The following is a 22,391-nucleotide window of genomic DNA, read 5'->3' as shown; positions in this document are numbered from 1 at the left end:
AGAAAACTGAAAATAAAAATGGGAGTCTGAATGTGTCCCTCACATTCATGTATTGGAAAGTTAATTTCCAATGCAACAGTGTTGGAAGGAGGGGGCTAATGGAAATGCTTGGATGATGAAGGGTCCTCATGAATGGATTAATACCACTATGAAAAGGGCTCAAGAATGGGTTCTATCTCTTCTGCCATAGGAGGACACAGTGCACCTCCTTTGTGAAAGATGAATCAATATGGTGCCATTCTGAAACCAAAGACTGATTGTGAATATTGCTCCTTGATTGTGGAGTTCCCATCACTCATAAGTATGAGAAATACATTTGATTTTTATAAATTACCAAGTCTCTGATATCCTGTTTTAGTAGCATAAAATGGACTAAGTCAGAGGAAATCAAACTCCCCCCTTATAAAAGTGCTCATTTAAAGCATAGTTTTCAGTTTTTAAAGAATTGTACATTTTATATTCAGTGTTTAATGTGTTATTTTTACCACTGTGTTTTTATGATTTTTAGTGAAAGAAGAGAACAGTTAAAAGATATGTTTATTATTAGAGAACATACATCAAATTTTTTTCTATTTAAGCTTAATGAATTTTGATGCTTTTAATATTGCTTTCAAGTCATTCTAAAAGACAAAATAAACCTATCGTTAATGCCACAATGTACCCTCACCTGGCACAACAAGAAAAAAAAGAAAAGAAAAATCTGTACTTGTTAGGACCCCTGGGCTAAATTTAAAAAAAGAAAAAAAAAACTTCGATTAAAAAGATAGAGTGAATAAGAATAAACTTCAGAATATTGAATGAAGCTAAAAATAAGGAGTAGAACTCAAACATATCACTGAAATGCAAATGGAAGGTGGGTATTTCTATCTTCTTACATAGCAGTCTCAGACTTTCCACCAGACATTTCTAAGCATAGCACCAAAACCCAGTTCTTATGTGTATAATTAAATTCTATCTACTTTAAATACCTCTTGGGTTGTAGGTCTTGACCTGCTTGATGCCATCAGACTTTCATTCCAGAGGTGTATCTGTTTTCTGAAAACATCCAGCAGTCAGTCTGGTTCAATTATGCAGACTTCATTGCCATTCTTTCTCTTTCTTTCCTTTCTTTTTCTTTCTTTCTCTTTCTCTCTTTCTTTCTTTCTTTCTTTTTCTTTCTTTCTTTTCTTCCTTCCTTCCTTGCTTCCTTCTCTCTTTCATGTCTTCCTACCTTCCTTCTTTCTCTGTTTCTTTCTCTTTCTTTTTCATTAAGACTAAGAAATAAAACAATACAAAAACTTGACAAACAATAACAACTAATGTGGCCTCATTTCTAAAGTTAGTGTGCTGAAAGTTTAAGGACACATTCTCAGGAATGGAAATGCTGTAAAACATTGTCCTTGTCCAATAAATTCTGTAGTTTTACATAAATTTCTCATAGAAATGTAAGGAAAATCCTTGCATACTGTTTCATCTCAGTGTGTTATGTAAATAATTGATAAATGTTATTCACTACATGTATTTAAAATATGTTTTACTCTTGGCTGGACACCAATTTCACTTTCTGCTACATCCTTTTATGTTGCTCCCGTATTCATTGTGAATCTGTACTTATCACAACATTTTGTTACCAAAGATGAGTTAAACCAGCACTTTGGCTTGCTAGGCATTGTCATTATCAATTGGTACAAGAGTGCTTTCCTGTTTAGTTTACCTCATTTTATTATTATTTTTATCTCTCTCTAATCCTCTGCTGTTCCTCTTTACACATAAGCATTTTCTTTTACGTGTTTGCTATATATTATTGAAAAATGAATAAATTAGAAAAATATAGTCATTTTCTCACTTCAATTTACATAAATGTTGCTTTCCTGGAGATCCAAGATGGCAACTGGGACAGAGTTGCAGACAGCGCGAGCACCATGAACCACGGACTTTGCTGAGATGCTGGAGATACACTTGGCTGAGGTAAAGCACCAGGGAGAGCTGAAAGTATGCACTCTAAACCCATAGATTGTGGAAGGCTTCTCCAAGTGACAACCTACTAAAAAAACAGCCATTCTGCCAAGTCCCCACCCCATAGGTCTGTGGAGCTGCTGCTTGGCTCTGCCGGGCTCTCTCTCCTTGGGCTGTGCTGGGTCCCAGCTCTGCATCAAGTCCATGCTCTGTGGGGATCCCTGCCCCTCGGGCCCCCCTCTCCTCAGGCTCTGAGGGCCCCAGCTCTATGTGGGATGACTGGAGCCACACCCTGCCGGGATTCCCATCCCTCGGGCCCTGCTGGATCCCCACCCACCAGGATACCCACCCCTCAGGCCCAGGCACCAGCTCCACATGAGACAGCCACATCTTCTGCCACACTGGGACGCCCACCCCTCAGGCTGCGCTAGCCTGAGCTCTACAGGCTTGCCAGATAACTGTTCCACCAGGCTCCCACTCAGGCCAATGCAGGAGGGCTCCAAACCTGCCTAAGAGACACAGACAGACAGGACTGGATGCTAAAGGAGTAATATTAGAACAACTAAGTCTGCAATTCTATTGTGCCAGAACTGGTTTTTTTTTTTTATATTTCCCCTTCTTTAAGGGTTTGACCATCTGGTTTGCTGTTTGATCACCCACCATCTCTCCCATTTTTTTCACTTTTTTTTCTCTTCTTTCTTTTATCTTTCTTTCTCTTTCTCTTTTTTTCTCCTTCTTTCTTGGTTTTGTTAGTATTAATATTGTAACCCACCTAATATTAAATTACATAGTCCAGGGATAGAAAGTGTACCTAGTGAAAATATGGGAAGAAGAAAAGGGACAGAAAACATTCTTCCCCCCAAAATAAAGTAGTACTGGATTTAAAAAAATGAAGAAAATATGTACCCAGATCTGGACTCCAACAAAACGAAGATAAACTATACCAAGGTACCCAATGAAGCCCACAACAACACCATGAAAGAAGAAATCCTACAAGTAATTAATGAGAATTTCATAGAGGTGTTACTAGACATGGTCAATCAAAATGTACAGGAGGCACTCAAGAAATTCTAAGACACCAAAAATAAACAATATGAGAAAACACAACAGCAAATAAATGAAATCATAGGAGCCCTAAAGAAACACCAAACTGAAACAGAGATCACCATAAACAGAGAGATAAATGAATTAAGGGTGAAAATTGACAATATTAAAGAGGAAGTAGCCCATGATATGGAAACCCTCAGAACAAAGAATGAAACAGAAATACAAAACAAAGTGGAAGGCCGTTCCAGGAGAATACAACAAACAGAACACAGAATCTCAGAACTTGAAAATGAAATGGCAATTAAAGGAAAAACTGAAGAACTATTAGTTAAACAACTCAAAACCTGTGAAAAGAAAATGCAAGAACTCACTGACTCCATCAAAAGAACAAACCTGAGAATCATTGGCATTGAAGAAGGAGAAGAGGTGAAAGCAAAAGGAATGTGTAAATATATTCAACAAAATAATAACAGAAAAATTCCCAAATCTAGAGAAAACTATGCCCATTCAGATACAGGAAACCTCCAGAACACTGAACAGTCCTGACTAAAACAGAACTACCTGACAACATATTATCATTAAAACAACAAATACAGAGACTAGAGAAAGAATATTGAAGCCTGTAAGAGAGAAAAAACAAATAACATACAAAGGTAAACCGATTAAAAACACAGCAGATTTCTCAATGGAAACCTTAAAAGTAAGAAGAGCATGGAGTGAGGTTTTCCAAATACTGAATGAAAACAACTTCAATCCTAGGATACTCTATCCAGCAAAACTATCATTCAAAATAGATGGAACAATAAAAGTCTTCCATGATAAGCAGAAACTAAAATAATATATGACCACCAAGCCACTATTACAAAAGATTCTCCAAGGAATTCTGCACACAGAAAATGAAAGCAAAGAAAACCATGAAAGGACAGGCAATACCAAACCACAGGAGAAGAAAAGGCAAAAAGTACAGAGTAACACTGATGCAGCTATATACAATCAAACCCTTAATCAACAAAGACAACTACTTGACAGGGATCAACATGTACCTATCAATACTAACACTGAATGTTAATGGACTAAATTCCCCCATCAACAGACACCAGTTGGCAAACTGGATTAAAAAGTAAGATCCAACAATTTCCTGCCTACAGGAGACCCACCTCATTGACAGAAATAAACACTGGCAGAGAGTGAAAGGCTGGAAGAAGACTTACCAAGCCAATGGTCCCTGAAAACAGGCAGGGGTAGCAATACTTATCTCAGACAAAGTAGACTTCAAACTTACATTGATCAAATGAGATAAAGAAGGGTACTACATACTAGTAAAAGGGGAAATACACCAAAAGGAAATAACAATTATCAACCTATATGCACCAAACTTCATTGCATCCAATTTCATCAAACATACTCTGAAGGACATAAAAACATACATAAACTCCAACATAGTGGTAGTGGGAGACTTTAATACCCCCCTATCACCAATAGATAGGCCATCCAAACAAAAAATCAATAAAGAAATCCTATATCTAAATCACACCTTAGATCGAATGGACCTAGCTGATAACTACAGAATATTTCATCCAACTTCTGCACAATACACATTCTTCTCAGCAGCCCATGGGACCTTTTCCAAAATTGATCATACTGTAGGGCACAAAGCAAGCCTCAGCAAATACAAGAAAACAGAAATAATCACATGCATTCTATCTGACCATAATGCATAAAAACTAAAAATCAACAACAAAAAAGCATTAAAAAACATGCAAACAATTGGAATCTGAAGAACACATTGCTCAATGATCAATGTTTCCTGGAAGTTAATGAAATGAAAACACGACCTACCAGAACCTATGGGACACAGCAAAGGCAGTTATAAGAAGAAAGTTTATAGTCATGAGTGCATGTATTAAAAGGACAGAAAGATCTCAAATCATTGACCTAATACTACAGCTCAAATCCCAAAACAAGTAGAATGAGATAAATAATTAAAATAAGAGCTTAAATCAATGATATAGAAATAAAAAAAAAATATACAAAGAATCAATAAAACAAAAAGCTGGTTCTTTGAAAAAATAAAGACAATTGACAGACCCCTGGCAAACCTGACTAAAATGAGGAGAGAAAAAACCCAAACCATAAAATCAGAAATGCAAAAGGGGAGATAACATCAAACACCACAGATATCTAGGCAATCATCAGAGACTACTTTGAGAGCCTATACTCTACTAAATTTGAAAGTTTTGAAGAAAAGGACAGATTTGTAGAAACTTACAATCACCCAAAACTGAAACAAGAGGATATTAACCACCTGAAAAGATCTATAACACAAAAAGAAATTGAAGCAGCAGTCAAGACACTCCCAAAAAAGAAAAGTACAGGACCTGATGGATTCTCTGCTGAATTCTATCAGACCTTTAAAGAAGAACTATTACCAACCCTCCTTAAACTGTTCCATGAAATAGAAATGGAAGGAACACTGCCTAACTCATTTCATGAAGCCAATATTACTTTCATCCAAAAACCAGACAAAGACACCTCCAAAAAGGAGAACTACAGGCCAATTTCCTTAATGAATATAAATGCAAAAATCCTTAATAAAATAATGGCAAACCAAATGCAAAAACACATCAGAAAGATCATTTACCACGACCAAGTTGGCTTCATCCCAGGGATGCAGGGGTGGTTCAACATATGCAAATCTGTAAATGTACTACAGCACAGCAATAAAAGCAAAGACAAAAACCACTTGATCATCTGAATAGATGCAGAAAAAGCCTTCGCAAGATCCAACACCACTTCATGATAAAAGCTCTAAGAAAACCAGGAATAGAAGTAATGTACTTCAACATTATAAAAGCTATATATGAAAAACCTACAGTCAACCTCATACTTAACAGTGAAAAACTGAAATCATTTCCCCTAAAATCAGGAATGAGACAAGGGTGTCCACTATCCCCACTCCTATTCAACATAGTACTGGAATTTCTAGCCAGAGCAATTAGGCAAGAAGAAGAAATAAAAGGAATACAAATAGGTAAAGAAACTGTCAACATATCCTTATTTGCAGATGATAAGATCCTATACCTAAAAGACCCAAAAAACTCTACCCAAAAAGTCTTAGACACCATAAAAAGGTATAGCAAGGTGGCAGGATACAAAATCAACAAACAAAAATCATTAGCTTTTCTATACAACAACAATGAACAAACTGAGAAGGAATATATGGAAACAATTCCATTCACAATAGCCTGAAAAAAAATCAAATACCTAGGATTAAACTTAACAAAGGATGTGAATGACCTCTACAAGGAGAATTACAAATCCTGAAGAAAGAGATCAAGGAAGATTACAGAAGATGGAAAGTTCTCCTGTGCTCATGGATTGGTAGAATCAGCATAGTAAAAATGGCTATGCTACCAAGAGCAATCTACATGTTTAATCCAATTCCCATCAAAATCCCAAAGACTTTCATCACAGAGATTGAAAAATCTACCCTAAAGTTCATTTGAAAACACAAGAGACCATGAATAGGCAAGGCAATACTCAGCAAAAAGTGCAATGCTGGAGGTATCACAATACCTGACTTCAAACTACATTACAAAGCAATAGCAATACAAAAAGCATGGTACTGGCACAAAAACAGACATGAAGACCAATGGAACAGAATAGAACTTGATATGAATCCACACAATTATACCCACCTCATTTTTGACAAAGGTGCCAAAAATATACGATGGAGAAAAGACAGCCTCTTCAACAAATGCTGCTTGGAAAAGTGATTACCCATCTGTAAGAAACTGAAGTTAAATCCATGTCTATCACCTTGTACTAGTATCAACTCAAAATGGATCAAGGACCTAAATATCAGACCTGAAACTCTGAGGATACTATAGGAAGGAGCAGGAAACACTCTGGAACAAATAGGAATAGGCAAGGAGTTCCTCAATAGAACCCCAGCAGCTCAGCAACTAAGAGAAAGGATGGACAAATGGACTTCATAAAATTGAAAAGGTTCTGCACAATAAAAGAGATGGTCTTTAAACTGAAGAGACCACCCACAGAGTGGGAGAAAATATTCACCAGCTATACATTAGACAAGCAACTGATAACTAGAATATACAGGGAACTTAAGAAATTAACTCTCCTAAAATCAATGTACCACTTAAGGAATGGGCAACTGAACTAAACAGAACTTTCTCAAAAGAAGGAATACAAATGACCAAAAAACACAAGAAAAAAATGCTCACCATCTCTGGCCATAAAGGAAATGCAAATCAAAACCACACTAAGATTTCACCTCACCCCTGTTAGAATAACTATCATCAAAAACACCACAAACAACAGGTGTTGATGAAGATGTGGGGAAAAAGGCACCCTGATACACTGCTGTTGGGAATACAAGCTGGTGCAACCACTCTGCAAAAAATTTGGAGGCACCTTAGTAATCTAAACATAGACCTGCCGTATGATCCAGCAATCCCACTCCTGGGGATATACCCAAAAGAATGCAACACAGGTTACTCCAGAGGTAACTGCACACCCATGTTTATTGCAGCACTATTCACAATAGCCAAGTTATGGAAACAACCAAGATGCCCCACTATCGATGGATCAAGAAAATGTGGTACTTGTACACAATGGAATTTTACTCAGCAATGAAGAAGAATGAAATCTTATCACGTGCAGGTAAATGGGCAGAACTGGAGAACATCATTCTGAGTGATGTTAGCCAGGCTCAGAAGACAAAAAACATATGTTCTCCCTCATATGCGGACTTTAGATCTAGGGCAAATGCAGCAATGTGGTTGAACTTGGATCACATGACAAAGGGAGAGCACATACGGGAGATATAGGAATAGGTCGAAAACCCGAAACATGAAAGCATTTGATGTCCCCCTCCAGTGGAACTAATACAGAAACCTTAAAGTAACAGAGGTTAACGTGATAAGGGGATCAAGAACCAGTGTAAAGATCAGTTAGCAATGAATCAACATGGGTTGTAACACATGTGTACATGAAAGCAATGCTAGGAATATTTCTGTATAGCTATGCTTAACTCAATTAGTAAAAACACTTTGTCTTCCTTATTATGTTTATATCTTCTCTTCAACAAAATTAAAGATAAGGGCAGAACAGGTTCTGCCTGGAAATGAGGGGGGAGAAGGGGGGAGGGGGATGGGGGGAGAAATGACCCAAACAATGTATGCACATGTGAATAAATGAATAATTTTAAAAAATAAATAATTTACATAAATGTTTTCCTTCCTTATTCACTGAAGAGTTTTTGAGATATACTTGTGTTCCTGCCATGTATTTAGCTCCTTATACATCATTGTATTTTATAACATTCATCTGCCATGTTTTACTTTTATATTTCCCCAGTAATTTCCTGTAGGTGCTTACAACTTCCATAGTCCTAAGCATTGTCACAACAACCTCCATAAGTCCCTATGGGAAACCATGTGATAATTTACTCACCATGTATATTGCAGAACTCCAATGGGCCAATCACTGCTCTGTATTTCTCATTCACAAAGGTGGGAACCTTTGTGAAGAGGATACCAATTGTGATTCTTCTGGCTTTGTTCCACTAGGGTATATTGACAGTGTGGGGGACAGATCACAGTTATGTTGTTTTTATGTTTCTGATTTGAAAGGAAACACATCTGAACCTGATACAGTGAATACCATGTATCATACAGAAATACTAGGCTTTGAGCTTGTTACACTGAGCAGTGAGATATTTGGACAGAGTGTAGCCTGCCTACAGGAGAATGAGTGAGCCAAATGACCAGAGAGGTAAACTGTGGTTATCATTACTACCTCTCACCATACATCTCTAGCTCTCTACATTTTGGGAAAATGATGGCATGGGACTATGTGACAAAGATAACATCTGTCACTTCTGGCTCAGCTATCAGATTGTTAATGTGAGAACCTCAGGACACTCTTTGCATCTGCCACAGTTACCAATAATATTACAGATCATATTTGATAATCTGTGTGCATATGTGAGGAAAATATTCAGAAAGCCCTCCACAAAACCCATGATAGAAATGCAGTGTGAATAAAAATAAGTCTGTTATGTCACCAAGATACTGAAATTTTGAAGACTTTTCTTACCAGAGCACAACCTAGCTGAAATCTCATACCTATGTGAGGTATATACATATGTGTTTATATATATTTCATCTATCTGTCTACCTATCATCTATCTATCTATCTATGTATCTATCTATCTATCTATCTATCTATCTACCATCTATCTAAGGCAGGGAGCATTTGTTTATTGAGTATCCACACCTAATTTTGTTAAATACCCCATAAATTCTTGCTATCAGTATTATTATATCTCTAAATATTGGTATTCTTTTTGTGACAATATAAAGACTTTCTCTATTTGTTCTTAGGCTGGTTCCTAAATTATTGATAGCTAAAAATTTTTGAATCTACTTTTGATATTATAATCATATATTTTATATTGCTAGAATAGAGGAAAATTTTAGTAAGTTGGTCTGGTATTGGTCAACATTTGTTGACACTCATTAATTATTTATAAAGAGAATCATTTCCATGTAGGTGAAATTTACCATAATATTGACATTATTATTTCTCCCTTCCAATCCATGTACCTGCTGTTTTCTTGTGCTGAGACATAAATATAAAACTCTAATAGCATGTTAAAAAGTAGCACAGTTACTCAGTTCCTGAATTTAATATGAATGATTCAAAGCTTGTTCCACTAAATATAATGACTGTTATAAGTTAAATTAGTTGCCTTATATTTCCATAGGATTTTTTTTAAGGTAAAATTAGGTGTTGAGGTTTATCAACTGCTTCTACCCACTTAGTTATTAATGTGATAAAGTACATCAAAAGGATTTTAACTGGTGTTGAAAATATTTGCACTTATAGAAAAAGCCCCACCCACTTGAAGATTGTGCATTGTTTCTTAGGAAACTCATTCAACTCAGTTAGCTAGTACTTAATATAGAAAGTATGTACCTGAGCAATTTTAGACTTCCCTGCCAAAAGAACTTTGTACCTGTAGTCATAAATGAAAGGGACCCATCATCTTTTACCTTCTTTTATATTTTTGAATCAGAGTTAAATTAGGCTCAAAAATATGTTAAGTAGCTTTCTTTTTTCTATTTTTTCATAAAATAATGAATATGCTAGAGATAGTGCACTCATTAAATATTTGATAAAACTCTTGTAAAACAAGGGCATTTGGGGAAGTATTTTTAGGTTGAGATTGATTTCACTTTCAATTTTTTAGAAGGGTATTTTTCTACTTAAATTTCCTGCTTCTTAATGTGCCAACACTGAAACCTCATATTTTCTTCAACATGAAACATGAAAATGAAAATACTACCTACCAGAACCTATGGGACACAGCAAAGGCAGTCCTAAGAGGAAAGTTGATAGTCATGAGTGCAGATTCATGACTAAAAGGACAGAAAGCTCTCAAATCAATGACCTAATGCTACATCTCAAACTCCTAGAAAAACAAGAATAAGCAAATCCCAAAGCAAGCAGAAGGACAGAAATAATAAGGATAAGGGCCAAAATCAATGAAATAGAAACAAACAAACAAACAAACAAAAAAAACCATGCAAAGAATCAATGAAACATAAACCTGGTTCTTTGAAAAAATAAATAAATTGACAGACCCCTGGCAAACCTGACTAAAATGAGGAGAGAAAAAACCCAAACCATAAAATCAGAAATGCAAGAGGGGAGATAACAACAAACACCACGGAAATCTAGAAAATCATCAGAGACTACTTTGAGAGCCTATATTCTAATATATTTGAAAATCTTGAAGAAATGGACAGATTTCTAGGTAGTTATGACAAAATTGAACCAAGAGGACATTAATCACCCGAATAGATCAATAACACAAAATGAATTTGAAGCAGCAATAAAGAGTTTCCCAAAAATGAAAAGTCCAGGACCTGATGGATTCTCTGCTGAATTCTATCAGACCTTTAAAAAAGAACTAATACCAACCCTCCTTAAACACTTCCATGAAAGAGAAAGGGAAAGAACACTGCCTAACTCATTTTATGAAGCCAATATTACTCTCTCCAAAAACTAGACAAAGACACCTCCAAAAAGGAGAACTGTAGGCCAATCTCCTTAATGAACATTGATGCAAAAATCCTCAATAAAATAATGACAAACTGAATCCAACAACATATCAGAAAGATCATTCACCATGACCACATCAGCTTCATCCCAGGGATGCAGGGGTGGTTCAACATACTCAAATCTATAAATGTAATACACCACATTAACAGAAGCAGAGACAAAAATCACTTGATCATCTCAATAGATGGAAGAAAAGCCTTCGACAAGATCCAACACCACTTCATGATAAAAGCTCTAAGAAAACTAGGAATAGAAGGAATGTACCTCAACATAATAAAGTCTCTATCTGACAAACCTACAGCCAACATCATACTTAACTGCGAAAAACTGAAACCATTTCCCCTAAAATCAGGAACGAGACAAGAGTGCCCACTATCTCCACTCCTATTCATCAAAGTACTGGAATTCCTAGCCAGAGCAATTAGGCATGAAGAAGGAATAAAAGGAATACAAATAGGTAAAGAAACTATCAAAATGTTCCTATTTGCAGATGATATGATCCTATACCTTAAAGACCCAAAAACTCTACCCAAAAACTCTTAGACACCATAAACAGGTATAGCAAGGTGGCAGGATACAAAATCAACTTATAAAAATCATTAGCTTTTCTGTACACCAATAATGAACAAACTGAGAAAGAATATATTGAAACAATTCCATTTACAACAGCCTCCAAAAAAATCAAATACCTAGGAGTAAACTTAAAGGATGTGAATGACCTCTATAAGGAGAATTACAAACCCCCAAAGAAAGAGATGGAGGAAGACTACAGAAGATGGAAAGATCTCCCATGCTCATGGATTGGTAGAATCAACATAGTAAAAATGGCTATACTACCAAAAGCAATCTACATGTTTAATGCAATTCCCATCAAAATCCCAATGACTTTCATCACAGAGATTGAAAAATCTACCCTTAAGTTCATTTAGAAATACAGGAGACCATGAATAGCTAAGACAATACTCAGCAAAAAGAGCAATGCTGGAGGTATTAAATACCCAACTTCAAACTATATTACAAAGCAATAGAATAAAAACAGCATGGTACTGGCACAAAAACAGACATGAAGACAAGTGGAACAGAATAAGAGGATTGGGATATGAATCCACACAGCTATGCCTACCTTATTTTTGACAAAGGTGCCAAAAATATATGATGGTGAAAAGACAGCCTCTTCAACAAATGTTGCTGGGAAAAGTGATTATTCATCTGAGAAAAAATGAAACTAGATCCATGTCTATCACCCTGTACTAGTATCAACTCAAAATGGATCAAGAACCTTAATATCAGACTTGAAACTCTGAAGTTAGTACAGGAAGTAGCAGGAAACACTCTGGAAGTAATAGGTATAGGCAAGGACTTCCTCAATAGAACCCCAGCAGCTCAGCAACTAAGAGAAAAGATGGACAAATGGGACTTCATAAAATTAAAAAGCTTCTGCAGAACAAAAGAAATGGTCTCTAAACTGAAGAGACCACTTACAGAGTGGGAGAAAATATTTGCCAGCTATATATCAGACAAAGGACTGACATCCAGAATATACAGGGAACTTAAAAAACAAAATTCTCCACAAATCCATGAACCAATAAAGAAATGGGCAACTGAGCTAAACAGAACTTTCTCAAAAGAAGGAATTCAAATGGCCAGAAAACACATGAAAAAATGCTCACCATCTCTAGCCATAAAGGAAATGCAAATCAAAACTACATTAAGATTCTACCTCACCCCTGTTAGAATAGTTATCATCAAAAACACTACCTACAACTGGTGTTGGCAAGGATGTGGGGAAAAAGGAACCCTTGTATATTGCTGGTGGGAATACAAGCTAGTGCAACCACTCTGGAATATAATCTGGAGGCTTCTTAAAAATCTATACATAAATCTGCTATATGATCCATATCCCCACCCCTGGGGATATACCCAAAGGAATGCGACACAGGTTACTCCAGAGACACCTGCACACCCATGTTTATTGCAGCACTATTCACAATAGCCAAGTTATGTAAACAGCCAAGATGCCCCACTACAGATGAATGGATTAAGACAATGTGGTACTTATACACAAGGGAGTTTTACTCAGTCATGAAAAAGAATGAAATCTTATTATTCTCAAGTAAATGGGCGGTACTGGAGAACATTATTCTGAGCAATGTTAGCCAGGCTCAGAAGACCAAAAATCATATGTTCTCCCTCATATGTGGACTTTAGATCTAGGGCAAATGCAGCAATGTTGTTGGACTTGGGTCACACGCTAAGGGGAGAGCACATATAGGAGGAATGGGGATAGGTAGGAAACCCAAAACATGAAAGTGTTTGATGTCCCCACTGCACAGGAGTTAATACAGTAAACTTAAAGTGACAGAGGTCACTATGGGAAGGTGAGTAGGAAGTAGTGAAGAGGTCATGTAGAGATGAATCAATTTGGGCTGTAATACACTTGTGCATGGAAGCAATGCTAGGACTCTCTCTGTATAGCAATCCTTATCTCAACTAGCAAAACCACTTTGTCTTTCTTATTATTGCTTATGTCTTTTCTTCAATATAATTAGAGATAAGGGTAGAACAGGTTCTGCTTGGAAGGAAGGGGGGTTTGGGGGGAGAGGGAGAGGATGGGGGCAGGGGGAGAGAAATGACCCAAACAATGTATGCACATGTGAATAAGTGAATAAAAAATTAAAAAAAAAAAGTTAAGTAGCTTTCTTTTTTCTATTTTTTTCATAAAATAATTAATGTGCTAGAGATAATTTGCTTGTTAAATATTTGATAAAACTCTTGTAAAACAAGGGCTTTTGGGGAAATATCTTTAGGTTGAGGTTGAGTTCACTTTCATTTTTTTAAAAGGGTATTTTTCTACTTAAGTTTCCTGCTTCTTAATGTGCCAATACTGAAACTTCATATTTTCTTCAATTTTATTTATATTATACACATTCTTGAATTTATTAGCATATAATAGCTCTATACTCTGAATTTTATTGCTATATTCCCCATTTGTCATGCTATGTCTAGCTTTAGATAATATCTGAATTTTACTGTCATTGTCTTATATTTTATGTTTATATATTTTATTTATTTTTTCAAAAGACTTGTTTTCTGTATGTCTTTTGCTCCTTCTTTCTCTCTCTTTTTTTAGACATTCTTGCTGTGCCAGGATGGCCTTGAACTTAGGGAGCTCCAGGGTAGCCTGGAGCTCATAATCTTCCTGCTTCATTATTACTCCCACCTTGGTCTTAATCTTTGCTTATTTGTTTACTACCATTTCCTGTTTTCTTATTTGTATGACTCCTTTTCCAAAAGGCCTTTGGTTAATTTGTTTCTTTGACTTTTCTGGGTTTTTTGCTATAAACTTTTGAAAATCATAAATTTCATTTTGAAATTAGTTATGTTCCATGATATTAAAATATAGCTCTTTTTTGATCATTTTAAAATATTTTGAAGATTATAATTTCCTTTATGTCATTTTCTTTTAAAGCAAAAATTTCTTAACAGTACTTTATTTCTATAATGGACATGAAAAAGTATTTTTAAAATGTATTTAACATGCTAAGGGGAGAACACATACAGAAGGAATAAGCAATGGTAGGAAACCCAAAACTTGAAAGCGTTTGATGCCCCCATTGCAGAGGAGCTAAAACAGTAACCTTAAAACAACAGAGGTCAATATGGGAAGGTAACTGGGAAGTAGTGAAGAGGTCAGGTACAGATGAATCAATTTGGATTGTAATACACTTGTGCATGGAAGCAGTGTAGGAATCTTTCTGTACCAGGGAGAGAAATGGCCAAAATAATGTATGCATATGTGAATAAATGAATAAAGAAAAAAAAAGCCAAGTTTAAGTAAAGAGTGCTCATCAAGAAAAAAATAAATAAAATGTATTTAAAAAATATTGTTTAATCTGTTTTAGGATTTAGGTACTTGGTGCATAAAGCAGGCAAATAAATACCAACCTTCACCTTTGTGAAAGATGGAGACACTGAAATGAATAATAAATTTCATATTCAGCTTTAGATTCATGATTTATTCATATATGTGATCCAGCAAACTTTCTAGTCTAATTTGCATGTATTTATTGGTAAAAATGTGATACCTAGTCTGTACCCAGGTATTAATTTAAATGAAGACCTTTCCATGACACTAAAGGATATATAAAAATAACATTGGTGCTTTAATTGCACACATAAAGTAATATTATACAAAATTAATGTGTTGACTCGTGTCTTGAATCACATATGATTCAAGAAAGTATCTTTTTAAGAGGTTCCAATTATTTATAATACTGTGAACAAAGTGGTCAGCTTTTTCCTTTTAGTACATTCATTCCAACTCTTCTAAGTGGGTGTGTGCCCAGATTTCTGACTCCTAAATGAAATGGTCATCCTGGTCAATGCATTGAACAGCAATATTTATAATTCCTTACAACAGAACCTGATTACTGCTTTGAAGCTGATCCTTTTTTAACACTGCTTTTCAGTTTTTAAGGAAATAAGCAAATAGATGTTCCAAGAGCTTGATCTTCTTACACTGAATGAATATAAATTCTCAAGTAATACACACATCCTAGGTTTATTCTATGTAGCAAACAAGATACAATATTATATTAATTTCCTACAGCCATTGAACAAATTACCACAAACTAGGTACCTTGGAAAAATGGAAATGTATTCTTTCGTAATTCAGGAGACTGTAAGGCCAAAACTAAGGTGCTAGCCACATGGATTTTGTTTGAAGGCTCCAGGGAGAAACTGCACCTTGCCTCTCTTCTGCCTTGTGATCATTGCCTGCTGTCCTTAGTATTCCCTGGCTTGCAGAGCCATCATTCCAGTCCCTGCCACCATGTTTTCATTGCTTTCTTCTCGGTGTCCCCATAGACCTTTTAGGTCTTATATAAGAACACATCGATTGGATTTAGGATCTACTTCAATCAAGTATGAACTGATTTCCATTCTTGCCTTGATTGCATCAACAATTATCCTATATTCAACCAAGATAATATTTTCAGACCCTTAGTTGACATGAATTAGGGATGAGGACTAGCCAACCCACGACAGGTATAGAAAATAGATGCTTTGGAAAATATTATTGGGAAATACCACCGTCTGTTTGTAGGCATTAAGAATATCTAAAATTTAGGACCCTTTTTATGTATTAAGCATTACTCATTAATGTTTTAGCTCATTTTTAGTTTGGAAAATCCTCTGAAGTAAGGTTAATATTTTTACCCTATTTGCACATGAGGAAACTGACACACAGAGAGGTAGAAGATGTTTTGCTAGTTATTATAGCTGTTAAGTATCAGAACTACATTTGAATTAAAATATTCTAACACAGAATTCCTTTTACTAATTTTTGGTAGTACTGGGGTTTGAACTCAGTACCTTAGGGACCTCAAGGTACTTTACCACTTGAGTCACTCCCTGCCCTTTTTGGCTTTATTTGTTTATTTATTAGGGCTGGTGGTGGTAGAGCACCTGCCTAAACAAATGTGAAAGGAAGGAAAGGCAGACAAACCAACAAATGTCCAAGAGGATGTGTTAGGAAACTGAACGGCTTTCTGGTTGGTTTTGTATTAATCCCCATTTTCCTAATACAAGAATGGCAGCTAAGAAATAGAAAACTTCACAAGGTTTAAAAGCTCGTAACATTCAATTCCTGCTGTGCAGGGACACATTGAAAAACCCCTTTGAACACTGACTTAGATATTAGTAATGTACCTATTTATTGTGCATGTGTAGGGGTACTTGTGGAAGGGGGGAGGGTGAACAAAGGAGATTAAGATGAGGGAATATGGTTGCTGGACTTCATATACTTATATAAAATAGTACAAAGAAACCTCTTGGAATAGTTTTATGTGGGGCGGGGAGGGGATAGATGGGGAAAAATGGTGGGAGTGATCTAACCAATGTACAACATAAGCCTATTTGGAATACTTGCAATAAATCCCTCCTGTACAATGAATACATCCTAGTAAAAAAATTAATGGAAAAAAATCCTGCTGTGGCTGTTTCCAAAGCTTATTTTCTTTCCTGTGTGTCTTTCTTCCCTATTCCATTGTTTCATGGATAATGGGATTTAATAACTTTCTCAGAATTAGTAAGTTTATTTCTAGATGAATTAACTTCTCAATTCCTAAAAGTAATTTGCTGTGGAATTATTAAAGGAATCAACTTCATTTCTCCTCAATTTATAAATGATTTAATTATATTTTAGAAAATGTGTCTGACCATTAAATATTTGGTGAAAAACATTATGATGTAATGTCACTACTACTCTTAATAAGTGTTAAACAATAATAGTTTGCAGGCAATATAAAATTAATAGAATTAAAATGATTTGGAAAAATAAACCTATATATAATTTGAATAATATATTCTTATACCTATCACATATATACATATATATATGTAAATCTGAATATCTATTTTTCTATCTACACACACACATATTGCTAAGGCAGGATGATTTGTGACTGAATTATAAAATTTTAAATAATGGTTTAATTTTAAGCAGTGCAAAGAACAAAAAACAGAGTATGCAATGAAGCCAATTTCTAGTTCCATTCCCATGAAATTCTCATAAATATTTCAGATTGACTATTTTAGAAACCAAATGGAAATTATGGAAGGTAAAAATTCTGACTTTTTATAATGAGCTGAGGGAACACTGACAAAAATATTCAGTAATATTTTCTTTTAATTATTTGTACCTTATAATTTTAAAACAAAAACTGTATCTTTTAAATTAGTCTGACAGGATTCTACCATGTATTTTCTATCCAAATTGGCAGCATTATCACACAGCATATTATCCCTTTTTTGTGTCTTTGGCATTAAAACTCTTGTATATATTTTGTGGATAATGGTATATTAATAGAAAGAGTGTAATTAATTTGAAAAAAAATCCATTAATTTTAGTTTGGAAATTCATGAAGAATCACACCAATTGCTACAAAAGAAAATAGACAAAAATAGCAATTTTATGGAAGCTGAAAGAAAAATTTTAAAAATAGAAAAAAAGACTAAAGATAAAGAAGCACTGGTGAAGATAAAAAAGGGAACACTTGCATATTGTTTGTAGGAGTATAAATTAGTGTAGTCATTATGGAAATCCATGTTGAGGTTGCACAAAATTTAAGAACATGAACTATCATATGACCCAGCAATTTTACTACTAGGTATATATCCACAAGAAATGAAGTCAGTATATAAAAGAGATATTTGCACTCTCATGTCCATTGCAGCACTAGTCACAATAGCAAGAAATTGAAACATCTTACATGTCTATCAGCTGATGGACAGATAAAAGAATGTGGTACACATGCACAAGGAAGTATTATACGGCCATAAAAAGAATGAAATCTTGTCATTTGCAACAATATGAATGGAAATGGAAATCATTCTGTTAAGTGAAATAAGCGAGGCAAAGAAAGATAACTACCACATAATTTCATTCATTGGTGTAATCTAAGAAGGTTGATCCCATAAATGTTGAAAATAGAATAGCCATTAGCAAAAGCTGGGGAGAGTATGAGTACTAATCAGTGGACACTGAGTTACAGTTACACAGGAACAAGAAGTTCTGGTGTGCTATTGCACAGTAGGGTAACTACAGATTACGATGTAGTATACCTTTCCAAAACCTAGTAGAAAAGGTTTTGAAAAATTTCACCATTAAGAAATGGTGAATGCTTGAGTATATAATTATGGTTAACTTGATTTAATACAGTCATATATAAAAACATTACATGATAACACATTAACGTAAAATTTTGTGCTTTATGGATCAATTAAAATAAGTGGAACTTCTCTGTCCATTGTGATGGCTTATTTAATCTTTTTTTTTTTAAAGTATACTGTTTCAAGAAACACTTTCAGATGCAAGGTAGGATAAGATTTAACAAGAAATGCTGACAGGTGATAAATTAATAGACTTTTTTTTCTTAAAATGTGCTTGTTGTTTTAAAGGCCATCATTTGATTAGGGAAACAGCTTTTGAAATTAATGTATCTGTTCTATATAACTGCTAGAAATAAATATATCCCATATGCCTAGTGATGTGGATTTTTAAACAAATTTAGAAATGTTGTAGTATAAAAAGATAAGAGTGTGTGCTTGTCGACATTCAGAAAGAATTTTAATTCTAGTTTTTTCCAAATTATCACTTAAGATTTATGGTTCAATGAGTCTGCCAGAAGGCCACCAATGGCTGTTGTGGAGTTCTGCTTCTCTTGTTTCCCAAAGGATATTAGAAGGTTTATAGCTATAATCAACTGTATTTTTTCGGTTCAGCCACTGGAGACCATGAAGCATATGATTTTAGAATTTAAATTTAGAACTACAGAGCATGGAATAAAGTTTTTAACATGGTGATCCACAAGCCAAATCCTTCTGCTATCAAGTTTTTTTGTCCCCTTGTACTCATATACCTTACAAATCAGTCACTATAATTTCAGTTAGCTGCCATTTTCTACCCTATCCTGTGAAAATGTTATGGGTCCCTTCTTCAGAGACATTAGTCTTAGCACTAGGACTGCTTTGGAATGTAAAATGTTATTGACTTATTTTGGCTTTAAGAACTATTTGAGATTTGCTACATTTTTCTTTCCTCCCTACTGCAATGCAATTGGGTTGGAATGACAATGACACGTAGCAGACAAGGAGCAGAGTCTCAGGCAACCTATGATAGCCACATAGAATGAACAAGAAATAAACTAATTTTATAAAAGAAAATATGCTAGAAAAGGTAGGGAAGAAGGGGAATGGAGACAAAATGGTTAATGGGTTCTAGAGTTCAGTCGGATAAGATGAATAGCTTCTAATGTTCTATAGCACAGAAGGTAAGTGTGGTTGACAATGATTAATCAAATAGTTCATAGAGCTAAGGGAGAGGACTTTGAATTTTTCTAATAGGAAGAAACACAAAATGCTTGAGGTGATGGATATACCAATCACCCTGATCAGATCATTACATATTACACATGTGTACTAAGCATCATACTGCATCCTATAAATATTCACACTTATTATGTATTAATTTAAAGTAATAAGAATTTTAAAAAGAAAATACTATGTAGAGTTGCCTGAGGCAAAAAAAAAAACATGCATAGCCTCTTTGTGAAATATTCTAAATATCACTTGGGAATACGGAAATAATGGATGAGATATGATTTATTCTTAAGTGGCAAAATTCATTATAAAATAGAAATCATCATTGATTTTCATATTTAATAAATTTCAATGAAATACAACTATTATTTTAGGGAACATGATAAAATGATTCAAACTATTGAGATAATAAAGATGAAAGAACAGCAAGGAAAATTATGAAGAGACACAAAACAATGACATCAAGACTCCTGGCCTGCACCAGCTCACCCTACCAACCTAACTGGGAGCAACGGGAGATTGAGAAAGGACAAAAGACAAACATGCAAAAAGCTGGGATCAGGTGGGCTTGGTGTTCTGGTGGAGACACACCACAGCCTCGTCCACCTCCAATGAATTTATATACAGAGGCAAACAAGGAAGTAGAGCAACAGTTCTTGGGGGCGTGACATTGTAGTTACCAGAACAGGGAACCTGGATCGATACTTTCTGCATGCACTGGTGCAGCTCCTGTCTGAAGGGCGTGGTGTAAACATCCTTGTTGTTATTCAAAGCAGCTGTGCTGCATTTTGCTCTGGCTTCGTTCTGCAGCTGGGGGCTGTGCCGATCCTAGCCGGAAGATTATTTGACATGGCTGTGCTCATGTCAAGTTCTCATAGGCTTCTCATACTTGGCTCTCCACAATCAGGGTTGGAGGGGAAACCGGAAAAAAGAAAAAAAATGACATCAAAATATGTCAAAGATGAAAATAAATTAAGTTTGGCATCATATTAAAAGACAAAGTAGAGAAAGCAATGAAATAAAGAAGAAAGAACCATAAAAATAGGAAAGTTTTTTTTTTGTTTTTTTTTTTAACAATGGGTGAAATGAGAAGTATAGTATGACTTCTATAAACCCATAGCTTCCCAAGGAAGAAACCATAAAGGACAGACTCAACTACATAAAAATGGAAAATCATCAAAACTGTATGACAAAAACTCCATAAACATAATGTATGACAAAAATACTATAGACTTAATTAAAAGAAAAGCATTAGTATGAAAAAAGTGTTTAAAAAATATTCAGATTTTCAAAGGAGAGTATTTATAAATGAAATAAATGAAAAAAAATGCACTCAGAAAGAAAAAGAAGTAATGTGAATGATTACATTAGCAGACAATCAGTATTAATATTAAAAAACTCAAAACAAATTAGCTTGAATAGAAAAGGAGATGTATTTGTTCATTTAACTGGAAAAGTTATGTATAGCTGGATTTAACTTTTTCAACTATGGCATATTCAAAGTACATTGTGTACACAGATAAAAATCAATGGAACCTACTAAGATTCTAAAACTAAGAGAGGGATAAGAGATGTAACAGTGGATATGAACATTATATGAATGTATGGAATTATCACAATTAAACTCCTTACCTTGTACAATGAATATACCCCAATAATAATTTAAAAAAACTATAATATCTGAACTCTTTATCTCTTACTTCTGCTTCCCCATAAGTAGATTTCACCTTCTGGCAAGCCTTTTCTCATGGTGGCACAGGAACTGCAGGCACTTTCAGTGATGCTTTCTACCTTCCCAACTATCCCAAAAGAAGCAGGGATTCTCACTAGCAAAATCAGAGATAAGCTTTAATTTGTTCGGACTGGGCCATGTACTCATCCTGGACCATCTGCAGAAGGTGGGTTCTCTCAGTGATTAAAACTTGATCACATAACTCTTTTGTGTGACATCAGTTCACCTTAGTCAAGTGCACTGAATATAGCAGGAAGACTGCTAATTTCTCAAAGAAAACAGAAGTTTTATTCACAGAAAAATGAGTGCTAGTCCAGACAACAAATGAATGTGGACACATCTGACAACTTAGTAGAAATTTTCTTCACTTTCATCTATAACAAAATGAGGGAAGAAATCTTCATTCAAAGAATGAAAGGAGCTACCTCATGCCTCCTTCGTTCCTTTTAGAGGCATACTTGAAGTTTTGTACATGATGTTTCATGTGTGGCAATCTTCCAGTTAGAGGGACTGTGAATTTCATGTCCATTGCCAAAATTATACCTTTAGCTTGATGAAAGAGGCATATCAGCACCCTGGGTTCTACACTACTATATAAGGGAATTGTTGCTGTCTTACAGCTGTATAGTCTGTCTTCTATTACTCA

General features: G+C 35.1%; 1 pseudogene; it reads left to right on the top strand.

The window, feature by feature from the left end:
* Nucleotides 1-8,458: 8,458 nt before the first annotated feature.
* Nucleotides 8,459-22,391, top strand: part of LOC109677193 (large ribosomal subunit protein eL31-like) — a 28,098-nt pseudogene continuing 14,165 nt past the window's right edge.

This window comes from Castor canadensis, chromosome 2 (assembly GCF_047511655.1).
Source record: "Castor canadensis chromosome 2, mCasCan1.hap1v2, whole genome shotgun sequence".
NCBI classification, from domain to species: domain Eukaryota; kingdom Metazoa; phylum Chordata; class Mammalia; order Rodentia; family Castoridae; genus Castor; species Castor canadensis.
The sequence above is the reverse complement of the archived record's forward strand: the minus strand, read 5'-3'. Positions and strand labels throughout refer to the sequence as shown.